Raw genomic sequence first — 13,373 nt, 5'->3', positions numbered from 1 at the left:
AAATGATATCATCAGTACCGAAAGTATACTGATATAACCGATACCTTCGATACAAGTATTGCGTACTCTCGATATCGATACTGTAAAGTATCGTATCGATACCAGACGAGAATCAAGATTTGATACCGATTAAAAAACTGCTTTAAAGAATTTTTGCAAATGTTTTTACAATTAACACTGATAGTGTAGAAAAGAAGAAATGACAAAAAATATGATACAGAATTTTCTTTAAAAGTTGTGCTGCTGTTGTAAAATTTTTAGAAAAAAGTTTAAGTATAAAGGTGAAGCTAACTGTTACATCTGTGATGACTAAAGGCAGTATTTTAAAGGATGATGTTAATGTTGATGAAATTCCATTTCATTCTGAAATAGATGTAAATTTGGAAGGAACTAACTTTGATGACCTAACATGACTGATCGTGCAATGGAAAACATTTTTACATTTCAACCGTCTGCCAATGGTTGTTAGTTTTATTAGTATTTCTACAAATTGATACTGTTAATTAATGTCAATTAAGTCTGATTCATTAAAGGCAGGTTTATATACACCACTTTCTGAAAAGTTAGCATCAAAAGCACAAGCATCGTTACGGTGTTTGCATCACGAGGACGAAAAATATTTTCTTTGGTTTATGTTAAGACCAAATATCATAGAGGAAATAACAATGAATGATTTGATAAAGATTCTTAAAAGCCATGAGAATGAATGAGATTTGACGAGTATCCTGTAGATGCAAACTCCATAGGAAAGTTTGAAAAACAAAATCCAGAAATAGTAGTACGTGTCTTTGGTGGAAGAAAGGTATAGTAAAAAAGTCTTATGATGATCTTATGATGGAAGAAAGGTATACCCTATTAGAATAAGTGGGATTATTTGACTTATGTGGTATTGTTTAATTAAAATATGTTAAATTAAATGTTCTTTTGCTTTTTATATCAGATGAAGAAAAAAAAGGAAATCGTTATTGTCTGATTACTGATATAAGTAGATTAACAACAACACAAGTATCACATAAACATGGTAAAAATTTTTTCTGTCTTTGAAAAATGTAATGAAAATCTTATGATGTTTTTGCTCCTTTCATAAACAAGATTCTCTAGATAAACATTAAGAATATTGTTGTAAAAGCAACCTTATCAAAGTAAAAATCCCAGAAAAAAGAAGTATATATATTTATATTTTAAAAATTATAAAAAAATGCCAAGAGTACCTTATATGCTGTACCGTACCGTATATGCTGACTTTGATTCCATCATAAAACCTATTGATGTCAACAGTCAGTGAAGATGTCTCTGAGAAGTTTGTAGAGATGTTGGAGTTGGAAACATTAAAAAATAAGTGGTATTAGATTTTTTACTTACTTAATGATGATAACAAAGACTTTGAAAGTGAAACAAAGTGTTAGATATGCGAGAGTAAATTTAAGCAGATTGATGAAAAAGATTTCATTGTCACTTTATTCTTATTTCATTATTACTGGAAAAAAAAGAAAGAAAAAAAAAATGCTTTAAGAGTATGGCTAGCTGTTTTTATTTGTAAAGGTGATTGATAAAAAGATAAAAAGGTAAGAGATCACTGCCACCATACTGATAAATATAGAGGAGCAGCACACGATTCTTTTAATCTCAATTTTAAGGAGCCCAGATTCATCTCAATTGTCTTTTCCGGTCTTACTGGATATGATGATCACTTATTCATAAAAAATCTAAAAAAAAAAATAAAGATAATGTTAAAAGGAGCTGAAGAATCCACGGAGCTAAGCTCTAGCTCTAAAAGACCCAAGGTGCGAAGCTCTAAAAAGAAAATAGAACTATAATTTATTGATAGCTTTTGATTTATATCAACTAGTATTAGCTAGTCTAGCTAAAAATCTTCATAAAAATAATTTTAAATCTCGTGCAAAATTTTTCGAGTCTAAATACCTAGATCTACTTTTACAAAAAGGGTATTTTCAAATGAATATAAGACAAGTAAGCATTTTACTCTAGACTTGGTGAAGATAATAGTGATGAAGATTATCCACATGCAAAAAAAGTATGGAAAAAGTTTTTAATCTAAAACTTTTAGAGACTATCATAATATTTATAATATATCAGATGTTTTATCATTGACTGATATTTTTGAGAATTTTCGAGACGAGTGTATAGATGATATATGATGATATATATAGTGTATATATGATTTAGATCCTACATGGTATTACACTGCTCCTAGACTAGCTTGGGATGCTGCTCTGCAAGTAACTAATGTTTAATTTAATTACTTACAGATCCTCATACGTAGCTCTTGTTTGAACAAGGTATCAGAGGCGGAATATCTGTAGCTTCTAAGAGGTATATTAACAAGGTATCTGATGCTTCTAAGAGGTATGCAAAAGCTAATAAGTATATGGAACTATATCTATCTGGAATTATAATGGTTTTTTACTCACGTGCAATGTGAAATGCTCTACCTACACATGGTCTTAAATGGATGAAAGAACACGAACTTGTGCTTTATAAGTAGACTATGAGTATCCAAAATATCTACATGATTTACACAATGACTATCCTCTAGCACCTGAAAGGCTAGGAAGAGATGCTGTTGATAAACTAATGCCTAACTTAAATGATAAAAGTAAGTATGTGATTCTAAAACTGTATGTTATTTATCATGAGACTCTAAAACTGTATTTAGCTTCGGGTCTTAAGATTAAACATGTTCACGGAGGTGTAAAGTTTGAGGAAAACCATGGTTTAAAAAAATATATAAATCTAAATGCTGACTTGAGAATAAAGGCCCAAAAAGAGCATATAAGCAATTTCTCAAAATTTAACAAATATATAAAATGCTTGTTGGCATTCAATGATATTCTCCAAATATCGCTGGTTGATTCCTCTGAAAGATAAAACTGGTAACACTGTAACAAAATCATTTCGGATTATATTCAATGAAAGAAAGCTAAGTAAAATTAGGGTTGATAAAGATAAAGAACTTTATGATAGAGATCAGCAAAGCCTGGCTGAGTTATACTCTACCAAAAATGAAGAAAAGTCAAGTGCAGCAGAAGTGAAATGCGTTAGGTATCCAGATTCATTTAACTCATGGATAAATAATGAAGATTTGTTTGATATTCTACAGTAATACTGTTTAATAAATCACTGATATGTTATTTATGAAAAATAATGTATCATCATCCTAATACCAAGTTGTCAAAATCACTTAAAGCTTCTTGTAAAATCTTTTGACTGCGCATCTACAACAGTTCTATCTTATATCTCTATGTTGACATCTTTTAATTTTAACATAGTTTTTACATTCCCATCTTAATTCATTATGTTTACATATACTATCCATCATAGGCACTAGAAGTGTTTAAAGACTGGGGGGGGGGGGAGAAATGGGTGGGGCTTTGGGAGGGGTACCCCTCTCTGAATGGGGTGTTTGAAGGGCGTTATCCCACTGAAATTTTTTTAGACATAACTAACCCTGCTAAATGCAGATTTGCAATCCTTTTTAAATCATTATATTTAAATATTTGGTACAAAACAAAATCTACCAAAAACAATTACAGTTACTGTAAAAAATGCCCAAATACGGATGAACGTTCACGGGTTTTAGCCACAAACTCCTCCATGAGTGCTGTAATGTCAGCCTTGTCTAGGTAATCTTTGTTAATGTGCATTAAAGCGAGGAGAGTGAGGTGACTCTGTGACATTGTTGACTGCAGCCAAGTATTAAGCCGTCTCAATGCACTAAAGGACCTTTCAGAACCAGCTACGGATATTGGAACAGATAAACACAACAAAACTACCTGTTCCACCACGTCAAATAACCTGCGGGTACTTGGTTCAAGGTATTTTAAAGCTGCTGCTAGCTGGTGTAAATCTTTAGGGAGTGACTTGTACTTAAACAACTGTGGAAGCAGTTGCAGCTGTAACTGCAACATAGTAACATCGACATTATTTGGCAAACTTTGCAGTGGCATGCTGGCTAGTGTAGCTGCATTACTTGTAGATGTGCATGAACCTATCAAAATAGCTTCTGTGCTTGCAATTTTATGCAATCCTTCTTGGTTAAAACGGCGCTGTAGTTCTGCAACTGAGTGGTCATTGGCTTCGAAGAGACTTTTCTTCCAGATAACATCTGTAGTTAATTGTTCTACATTACGGCTTTGAGCTCTATGCAAGAAACGAGCAGGAGCATTAACTGTGGAACTACGCTGTGCCTTAGGCAGCTCGAGATTCAGTGTGGTAGCTTCCTCGATGGTCTTCCTGTGAAATTCTGAAGCAAATTCATCACTACACAAGTCTTGATGTTGAGCCAGAAGGAGTTGAACACATTTTTCAGCGGCTGATGCACTCAGTGATGGGCTCTGTAAAGCTTTGTACCAACTCAAATTTGGAAAACAGAGCATCGCATAATAGGACTCCATAAAGGGTTTGTGCTTTAGAAACTTGTTTGGCTAAGCCTGAGATTTTAGCCAACTAGTTTATTCATGGGTATTGTGCAGCGGGTAAACACATCAATTATGGCATTAAACAGTGTTTCAGCAGTGCTGTTCTGGCAATTTTAGAAACCCATAAAGCATTCCTGTACTTTTAAATTAGGGCCTACATACCGTATGCTGACAGAAAATTGCTCATGACCTGCCACATCTGTAGTTCCATCAGCTGTAAGGCCAAGATATGAACACTGTGATATATTAGTGATAATGCTTCGTTGAACTGAATGTGCAAACATTTGAATAATTTCATTTTGTATTGTGTCTGACATCCATGTGTCACGTTTGTTTAACCAATCTTTCACAGAGGGTAAATCTTGTACCCGTTCTAGTACAAGCTGCCATAGATTTCCATCATGATGTTCTCCTCCTCTCAATGCCAGACCCTGTCGTCCTAAATAATTAATGCTTGAAAATATTACTTTAAAAACAGCTCGAGCGATTGAGATGACGACACTTGTTCACTCAAAATAGCAGACATAGGAGTCCGTTTGGAACACAGTATTTTCCCTGTGGCTTCTTTGTGGGCGGATGACTTTTCATGAATTGAAAATTTTTCGGTTCCTTTTTTCCAGTTGGAAAAGCCAGAATCAACAAAAACATTAGCTTATCGATTGCTTAAAGTTACTAGTTTCTTATTCACAACTTCCAAGCAGTTGAAACACCAAACAGAATCTGTCTCAGGAACATAGTGTAACCATGGCCATTTCGCAAACCAAATACTCTTACAGGACCTTTCATACTGATCTGATGCAAATTTCTTAGTTGGGAATTTGTACGTAGAAGGGGGTTGAAAGGGATAAAGGACCAGGGCAGTACCTGTTACTGCCGGTAAAGCAGGTTTGCTTGACTCAAACTTGGCAGAGAAAGTGGATGTGGTAGACACAGATGGCTGTGTTGATCGATCAGAATCATACTGTGAGGATGTAGCGGTTTCACAAGCACAATCACCAGTTTCAGTTTGGCCCGTGTCTTACCTAAAGGATTTGGATATTACATACATTTCACCTTTTAGTATTTGTTAAAAAAAAAATATTTTCAGTAGTCTTGCGATTATGGAATACTGCCGTAAAATGATCACACTGCGTATGCTAGCTAACCTAGGCAACTATTTAGTACAATCGTCTGTTCCATGATTCAAATTTAACATATTAAATGCTTACTAGCCTCGCTCTTGAAAAGAAGAGGTCTTTAGTCTTTAAACGGGGCTTCTTTGCTTCTGACATTTCATTGGTTTGTTAAAGAATTGTGCGATTAAACATTAAAACAAATTTTGCTTTTTTAAATTTTCTTTCATTTTCATGGAGTCTGTACTCTATACTCTGTACAATGAAATTTTTTTACTTATCGAATTCCATTTAAAAATTCTTAATTTAGTTCTCTTTTTTGTCATGGATAATGTTGGTACGTGCGTATCTGCGATTTACGGCACCGATTTTAAAGATAAAATCTGTGACCATTTTTTCACCGCGTGCTCGAGGTAGGTGTCGTAAGGATGGATTTTTCTCGTCTTTTTTTAGAATTTTATATTGACTTAGATAATATTTTAAAAGTAGAGTGTTGTAAGTTTATTCCAAGTTGTTTTTTTTTTTGCTATTACTAACGTTTTTAGTGATTTCATTGCTATTGAAAACTTCATTCCTGTTCTGGAAGTGAATTGACATTGAAGGAATGATGGTTTTTTTTTCTAACTTTTGGATCAATTTTCTATATCTACTTTCTATGTACCTGCCAAATCTCATTAAAAAATAATGACACGCTCATATTCTATTTTTGCACGCAGTAAAGGTACCAAATATTCTTCTCTTGTAGAGCTTGGGGGGGGGGGGGGGGATTCACGATTATGAGCATTTTGTATATTTTACTTTTTTTATTCATTAAAAAGTTGTTTTTTTAGAAAAAGGAAACTTTATTTAAAATATTGGTGATTTTTTTAAAGTATTCAAAACATGATTTACACACAAACACACACAAAAAAACCATATTCTGTTATTAGTTGAATAAAAATATTACCGAGGCAAAGTAATGCGCAAAAAGATAAACAATGAAGTTCTATTATAAAACCACCGTAAGCCGAACGCTAATTTTTTAAGTTGGTTGCAGTTTTCTTCAGCATTTCTTATAATGAATTTTTGTCACTTAAATGGGCATAACTTTTAGAAGAATCATTAGTTTTTTATGAAATTTTCACCATCGTAATACTGATTTAAAGCTCTTTACAATGATGTAAAATAATAAAATAGTTGAATAGTTTAAAAATTTTGCACACATACCTAGATAATGACTTTGAAACAATAGACTTTTAAAAGTTGCGTTTTGACGTTTTCAAAACTGAAAATATTTTTTTTGCGACTGATTTACATGAGGGCGATATTTTCTTTTATAATAGAAAATTATTTGACTCAACATTTTTTTTTTGTTAAAACTTTTAAAGCTGAACTCCAAACTAACATAGGAAAGTTCACGGTAATAAACATCAACAGCAGGAACTTAAATAGAAATATCGATAAGCTAAAATACTTTCTTATCGAATGCAAAAGTTCTTTAAAAAAAAAAAGAACTTTTGCATTCTTTTGAATGCAGGATGGGCAGTTGCCCATCCTGCACCCTATGTTCCAGCACCTTAACCCTAACGCCAACCCTAACCCTAACCCTAACCAAGCACCACTTGGCCAGGCGCCAAAAAAATAGAAAACTCAAAATTCAAAAACAAAAAAAGTTAAAAACAAAAAAAATTAAAAATAAAATAGTTTTTAGATTAAGATTTCAATTTTATAAAAACTTTTTTTAAAGAAAGTTTTTCATAAAATAAATAAAATTGTGGGAAGTCTAAAAAACCAGTTTATACAGTACTACTGGTGTAATCCACATTGAACAAGTTTTTGCTCATGAAGCTAACTCAATTCAATGCATGTTACATTTTTTACTCTTTACAAATTTAAGTGAACAAAAAAATGTTTAAAAAGAGGATATAAAAACAACCATCATGTTTGGAAAGAAAAAATTATCAGGAGCTCAAAACTTAAAAAGAAAACAAGAAAAAGATTTTTCCCTGTCAAAGTATTAGGGAAGTTTGGAGAAGTATTTAAAAACTTGCTCAGAAGTTGTGTCAGTACCATCTATTAATATGATCATCAGTACCATCTGTTAATATGATCATCAGTACCATCTATTAATATGATCATCAGTACCATCTATTAATATGATCATCAGTACCATCTATTAATATGATCATCAGTACCATCTATTAATATGATCATCAGTACCATCTATTAATATGATCATCAGTACCATCTGTTAATATGATCATCAGTACCATCTATTAATATGATCATCAGTACCATCTATTAATATGATCATCAGTACCATCTATTAATATGATCATCAGTACCATCTGTTAATATGATCATCAGTACCATCTATTAATATGATCATCAGTACCATCTATTAATATGATCATCAGTACCATCTGTTAATATGATCATCAGTACCATCTATTAATATGATCATCAGTACCATCTATTAATATGATCATCAGTACCATCTGTTAATATGATCATCAGTACCATCTATTAATATGATCATCAGTACCATCTATTAATATGATCATCAGTACCATCTGTTAATATGATCATCAGTACCATCTATTAATATGATCATCAGTACCATCTGTTAATATGATCATCAGTACCATCTGTTAATATGATCATCAGTACCATCTATTAATATGATCATCAGTACCATCTATTAATATGATCATCAGTACCATCTATTAATATGATCATCAGTACCATCTATTAATATGATCATCAGTACCATCTGTTAATATGATCATCAGTACCATCTATTAATATGATCATCAGTACCATCTATTAATATGATCATCAGTACCATCTGTTAATATGATCGTCAGTACCATCTATTAATATGATCATCAGTACCATCTATTAATATGATCATCAGTACCATCTATTAATATGATCATCAGTACCATCTGTTAATATGATCATCAGTACCATCTATTAATATGATCATCAGTACCATCTGTTAATATGATCGTCAGTACCATCTATTAATATGATCATCAGTACCATCTATTAATATGATCATCAGTACCATCTATTAATATGATCATCAGTACCATCTATTAATATGATCATCAGTACCATCTATTAATATGATCATCAGTACCATCTGTTAATATGATCATCAGTACCATCTATTAATATGATCATCAGTACCATCTATTAATTCCAAAAGTATTCAAAACATTCAGGTAAGAAAATCAAACATTTAACAATTCATCATATATTAAATTTGACTAGAATATCATTAAAAATTTGAGTAATATTTAAAAGTTTGATGAAGTGTGAGCCATCAACTAGCCAAAATGATATCAACTGTAATCATTCTGAAGCAAGCAACCAAATGGACGCCGTCATTGAGTCTACAACATGCGCAATTGAACCAGAAATCTCCCATAATTACTTGGATGTTGGAAGCTGGCCTTAAAAAATTGTCAGTTGAGCTAGATATTGAGCCCGAATTTGAAAAAAAGCGTGGTCGTAACAAAAAAAGAATGTTTGCTTATGAAAGTCAAGAGGAATCAATGACTGAAGAAGACAATTTTAAGATTAACCTCTTCAACAGCATTTTAGATCACGCTATTGGATCTTTGCAGGATCGGTTCTAAATGCTTATGCAGCATAATAATCAGTTCATTTTTCTTTACAGTTGAAATGCCTAGGACATTACTAAAGATGAGTTACTAAAAAGATGCATGGATTTAGAAAAATTATTATCTTACAATGAGTTGAAAGATGTTTCTGGAACTGACTTGTTTGAAGAGTTGAAATATTTGCGAAATCATTATAAGGGAAACTACTCTCCAAGAAATATTTTAGACTTTATTTGTTTAAACAATTTGAATGCAGCTTTGGGAAACTTATTTGTCTCTCTCAGAATACTTTTAACTCTACCTGTATTTGTTGCAACAGCAGAGAGAAGCTTTTCCTAGATGAAGTTAATCAAAATGAATATTCGCTCAACAATGACACAGGATAGAATGGATGGTCTGGCAATGTTATCAATAGAACAAGCAATTGCAAAAGAATTGGACTTAGAAGATATGATTAAATCATTTGCTATTGTAAAAGCAAGAAAGGTTAAATTCTAAATAAATTTGAAAGTTCACCACGAATGTCCATAATACGATTTACTTTTTTTAAACGATGGGGGGGGGGGGGGGTGCCATTTCAAAAATGGCCACAGGCGCCATATACCCTTGAGCCAGCCCTGATTAAATGATATTTATTATCTAATAACTATAGCTTGAAAATTAGATTTAAATAAGTTTGTGATAATTATAGTAACATTATGTAACAATCTATTATATGATTTACTTCAGTTGTATGTCTTTAAAAAGAAAATTGGAAACTGGTGCGGAAGGGAAGCGTCGTAAACGACTGAAGGAAATGTTGGAAGGGGCAGATACAAACCGCACTATTACTTCTTTCTATGCAAGAACTGTCGTCTCATTAATTTCTTCTAACTTTTCCTCTACCTTTAGCCCTGAAACTACAGCTACTACAGCATTTTTTTTAGATAAAACTTCGAATTCTAATTTACTTTTACTACTGCATCTCTTGCTAACCCTGATACTGCTGCTAATACTTCTTCTTATGCTGGCTCTGTATCCACTATTAATTCGGCATCATCTTCTAGTTCTGTCTTTAATTTTTCTTCTTCGATTTCTAACTCAGCCAACAATGATGTTAACTCCGTCTCCAATGCTACAGTCTACCAAAAAAAGCATCTAAGTCCGCATCAACCTGTGTTAGTTTTTCCAAAACGTACATGTGGTAGTCAGAAGCGATCATTTTGTCAGCAATGGTACAAGCTGTTTCCATGGTTGCATTACAACGAATGTAACGATACAGTTTTATGCTACTATTGTATGCTAATGGAGATGCATAATTTATCATCTTCAAAATGCAGCGAGGATGTTTTCACAAAAACTGGATTTTCTAATTGGAAAAAGGGTTTACTAAAATTCCAGAAACACCAAAATACTCTTTCTCATCGAGAAGCCATCGAGAAGGTTATAACTATTCCTTTAACAACTAAAGATATTGGTGAACTTCTTAGCAAAACTCATGCATAGGAAAAAATGGTAAATATATTAATAATAATAATAATCACGAATATTCGATTTCTCGACAGACAAGGTATTGCTCTGCGTGGTGATTACAATACAGACAAAGATTATAAAGAATTTAATTTGAACTTTTCTCAGTTACTTAATCTCAGAAGCAAAGATAATCCCGCTTTAACTAAATGGATGAGAAAGTCGCAAGATAAATTTACGAGTGCAGCTATCCAAAATGAATTTCTGCAGGTAATGGGTCTCACTATACTTAGAAAAATTACATCCAACATTTCTGGAAAATGGTTTACTATTATGGTAGATGAAACCATAGATCACTCCAACACTGAGCAAATGGTGATTTGCTTGCGATATGTAGATGAAGATGACTTGGAAGTGCATGAAGTGTTTGTCGGACTTTATAGTATGAAAAACACATCGGCTGAAAGTATTACTGCAACTATCAAAGATGTTCTTATGCGGATGAATCTTTCAATTAAAAAATTCAAATAATCATGACAGGTTGCAAGTCTGGAGTTGCAAAGAGAAAATGTGACCTCGAACCCAAAGGACTATATTCCTATTGTTATGGTCATGCTTTGAACTTAGCAGTACAAGATACACTTAAAGCTTTCAGCATCATGAAAAGTGCTCTGAACACTGTTCATGAAATTACAAAGTTGGTAAAAAAAATCTCCCAAACGTGAATGCCTTTTCAAAAAGATAAAAGAAATATTCTCCCTGGGACACCCGGTATTCGTATACTCTGCCCTACCCTCTGGACGGTAAGAGCAGAATCATTTTATTCCATATCTGAAAACTATAAAGTTTTACAAGTTGCTTGGGAAGAAGCTAAATCTGAGACAAAAGACAGTGAGATTGTCGCTCGAATAGGCGGAGTTGCAGCACAAATGGAAACATTCCCTTTCTTGTTTGGAATTGAATTGGGCAAGACTATTTTATGCATGGTAGACAATTTATCAAAAGGTTTTCAAAAGGTTACACTTTCGGCTTGTGAAGGTCAGAAAGTTGTTGAAAGAACTTTAATTACATTGAAATCTATCCGGTCTGAAAATTCATTTGAGCTATTTTGGAACCGTATTGAAATCAAAAGAAAATTACTTCAACTAGAAAAACCTGCTTTGCCCTGCAATCACAAAGTACCTCGTTGTTTTGAAATAGGAGCATCTGCATCAGTATTATCTGAAAATTCTAGTTTTGACTATTTTAAGAAGATATATTTCGAAGCTATTGAAATGACAATGGCAGTATTCAATCTAGATTTGAACAACAAGGATATTTAATGCTTCAGAAGATAGAATCAGTACTTATAAATGTTTCATCTAAAGGTAGTTCAATAAATAACGAAGTTCTTGATTTCTATGCTACAGATTTGAATGCCTCAAGACTGCATGCACAATTACAAATTATGCACGAATCCACAACTCAACCATTAGATACTCTACAAAAGGTCCTTAATTTTGTCAGGTAAGATTTGAATGGATTTCCTATAAACCTTTTGTTATTTATTTAATAATTACGACTGTCAGTGTATCTTAAATTAACTAACATATGCACTAAAATGCGAACTTGTATGCTAATTATAACACAAAGTTTTTTTTGTATTATAGAGAAGCAAATGAAGTTGAAAAGGAATCATTATCATAAATCAGGAAGTTGATAAAACTTATTCTTCTGATACCAGCAACAAACACCACTAGTGAGAGAGCTTTTAGCACACTAAGAAGAATCAAAACTTGGTTAGAAGTACCATGAACAAAGCACGGTTAAACTGGTGTATGCTGTTAAATATACACACACAAAAAACTGATGAACTTAACATAATAGATATAGCCAATGATTTTTGTAGCCGAAGTGAATTTAAAAAAACTGCATTTGGACAATTTTGAAAAAAAGTCTAGAAACTGCTGTAATGTTTTATAAAATTCTTATACCATACAAAATAAAACTTGAGGTTTGTAGAAGTAGCCAAAATTTGGTTTCTGTTTCTGATCTATATTTTATTTTCCGAATCACGTACGCATTCGTAAATTCGTAAATTTTAAGGCCGAAATTTACTTCATATTATTAAAAATATTTTTAGATAATAAGTTACTTCAAAGACCTTCAAGATATCACATTTAAAAAAATTAGTTTAATATATACAGTATAGGCATTACTACAGAGTTCCGAAGAGTTTTATTGTTAAGAGACATTATTTGCGCCCCTACTCTTTCTAGTGTTGAATATTATTTACTAAATCTAAATATAAATGTTAAATATTATTTACTAAATCTAAATATAAATAAATAATCTAAATATTTACTAAATACTAAATATAAATAGTATTTAACATTTTAAATATAACAAACCATGCAAAAAAAGTGTCTTAAAGTAAGTTCAGATGACCAATAATTTTTTAAAAATTCAAAGCTTAAGGAATAAGTTTTTACTATATCTGTGACTATATTTACCTACAGGCAATTCACGCTTACATGCATAAATCAAACAACAAATCAAAATTCTTTTCCAAATAAACAAAGTGCAAAATCAAGACGACTATTTTTCCATAAGTTATATATTTCTTTTTTCTCTCTGTCTGTTTAACCGTAGTTGTACAATTTATATACATTTTCGGAATTCTCTATGGCCTAATTTCTTACGAAATTGTTGCGACATTACAACGAAATATTGCGACAGTACAATGAAGTATAACAATAAGCAATTGCAACATCCCCCCTAAA

At 32.3% G+C, this 13,373-nt stretch overlaps 1 pseudogene; it reads left to right on the top strand.

Moving 5' to 3' along the window:
- Positions 1–11,884: 11,884 nt before the first annotated feature.
- LOC149892372 (uncharacterized) lies at positions 11,885–12,539 on the top strand (annotated as a pseudogene).
- Positions 12,540–13,373: the final 834 nt, after the last annotated feature.

Source organism: Hydra viridissima, unplaced genomic scaffold (genome assembly GCF_058129835.1).
Source record: "Hydra viridissima isolate aposymbiotic clone 2 unplaced genomic scaffold, HvirCarnegie_v1 scaffold_2, whole genome shotgun sequence".
Classification (NCBI taxonomy): Eukaryota; Metazoa; Cnidaria; class Hydrozoa; order Anthoathecata; family Hydridae; genus Hydra; species Hydra viridissima.
Note: the sequence above shows the minus strand (reverse complement) of the source record. Positions and strands in the feature narration are given on the sequence as shown.